Genomic DNA, 2,474 nt, shown 5'->3' on the forward strand with positions numbered 1-2,474 from the left:
TATAAAAAATGTAACCCTAAAGTGTTTTTCAAGTGTAATATTTCTGACAGAAAAATGGACATTACCATAGAATGACCCAGCCTCAACTCGCCGGTTCACTCAAAAATGAAAATTCTGTCATTAATTACCCATTCCCATATCGCCCTTCCACACTGCACAAATGAAACTAAAGCAAGTTGCTTCAAAAAAGAGCAAATGCCTCAGAGGAGCAAGCGTCCTGTCAGGGCCGGGTCAGTCTGTGAGAGCGATGAACTTCTACACTCCCACACTCGGAGCGTGAGACTCGCTGGCTGTGGCTGCAACACAGCAGTAATGAAGCAGGTAATGCATGCTTAATGAAGCATAAACACATTTAAACACAGCTACACAGGAGAGATTAACAGCTTGTATACTCACATTATACACCCACTCCAACATTATTACAACAGCAGTGCCCCCCATCTCTCTAGCTCTCTCTTAGTTTCCCCTCACACACGCGCACTGACTCCTCAAACACACCTGTGAATAAACCTTCAACTGCTATGATAGTCTCTCACCATCTGTTCGTCTCTGCCCCGCTCGGCTCTTACTGCAGCTACAGCGCGGCTCACAGACGGCTGATCGCGCTGATAATAGACAGGGTAAACGTCCTCCGTAGATTTGTTTAATGTTTTGACTACGTCTTGCCTTGTTTATTCGACAGAGATCATGGAGAGAGCAGGGGAATTGGATCCTGACAGGTTGCGAGCCGGATTCGAACCTGCGTCACCCATGTGAGCACCAAAGCACAACAGAATGTGAAGCGAGCTTGCTGGGTTTAAGCAGACTAAATGATGAAGTCGTTTTTACCAATGTGAGACAAGACAGAGATTTTTTTTAAAGGAACAGATACGATCGTACTTTCCCCAGCTGATTGATCGCAGTAAATTAAGACAATTGTTTTGTATTGCAAGTTTAAGTATGCAAATTAGGTATTATATTTGCATATTTATGTACTAATTTGCATACATTTCCAGAACAGAAAACTGAACATTGGATAAAGCCAAGTTCAAAACTGTTTCATTTTGTGGACACATTAGAGTTTAAGGTTTTTACAGAATTTTGGATATCTCTTTTGATGAATATGAAAATACTGTTATATTTTAAGGTATAAAATGTTATAGAAATCACAGATGATTTATTTTGCTGATAATAGACAGGGCTAATGTTCTTGGTAGATTTGTTTAATGGGTAACACTTTAGTTTAGCGACGAATTCTTACTATTAGAGTTATTTATTAGCATACTGTTTATCAGTACTTATAAAGCACATATTAATGCCTTATTCTGCATGACCATATTTTAGATCCCTTAATCCTACTCCATATCTAAACTTAACAACTACTAACTATTAATAAGTAGCAAATTAGCAGTTTATTGAGGCAAAAAAATTGAAGTTAATAGTGAGAATTATTCCGCAAACTATATAATTTTTTGACTACATCTTCTTTTGGCTTTTTTATTAGACGGAGATCATGGAGAATGAAAGGAGACTAGATCAAGACAGAAGGCCAGAATCGAACCTGTGCCACCCATGTGAGCACCACAGCTCAGCATGATTACGGCTTTAATGACACAGTTCTGGAAATCCAGCCCCGATACCTCAGGATTTAAGCTGTGTAAGTTGTGTGTTTCATTTGTCTTGCATCATCTGTACATCATGGGTGGTAAATACTGACATTCTGTTCAAAAAATAAATCCATTTATGAACATATCGTGAAATTAAGATACATTGGAGGTCATACAAAACTCTCAGGTTGAAACAGTTGAAGGTAAAGTGGAATTCGTGAATATTACTGTCGTCCTTTAAGTACGCACATGAAGAAGTGCATTAAAAGTTGCCCCCTCTCTGTGCAAAGTGTACAAAGTGCACTAGATGAAAAAGTACAAGTGCCACAGCACAGAGGGGGTACAGAAAGCCAGACTTTTTGATTAATACTCCTCTAAATTAACTGTTTACTCTACAGACTCTTAACATTCCCAGATTATGATAATTTTGTGACAGGCAGAGAGATTGATGTTTGAGAGCTTGTTTTAATTAATGGTTTTGTTTGTCTCTGGAGAATGGATTTTTTTTTGTTCTTCTTCATGGTTGCTTTTGAACACTTTTTTTTTAAAGAAGCTTTACAGCGAAGTAATGGGACCCCCATGTGTGTTTTGAATAGAAGTGAAAAAGTGTCTACAACGATTATTTCGTGTTTGAAGGAGAGGCTAATCACACATGCCGTCATGTTTGCTTTTTTTACTTTAATGCTAGAGTGTTTATCGCATTTTTATGACTTTTGAAATGATCAAAAACAAAATTTGATTGTTTTTGAGAGTGTGTGCGTAGCGCAATTGTTAAAATCTCTTATTTATTTGTTTATCGTCGAATGTACCATATTCCCTCAAAGTTTTAAGTAACTTTGTTTGAAATTCACTTAAAGTAACATTATTTCAAATCTTGTTTATGTTCAC

This window comes from Sinocyclocheilus anshuiensis, unplaced genomic scaffold (genome assembly GCF_001515605.1).
Source record: "Sinocyclocheilus anshuiensis isolate Anshui unplaced genomic scaffold, SAMN03320099.WGS_v1.1 scaffold1625, whole genome shotgun sequence".
In the NCBI taxonomy this organism is placed as follows: domain Eukaryota; kingdom Metazoa; phylum Chordata; class Actinopteri; order Cypriniformes; family Cyprinidae; genus Sinocyclocheilus; species Sinocyclocheilus anshuiensis.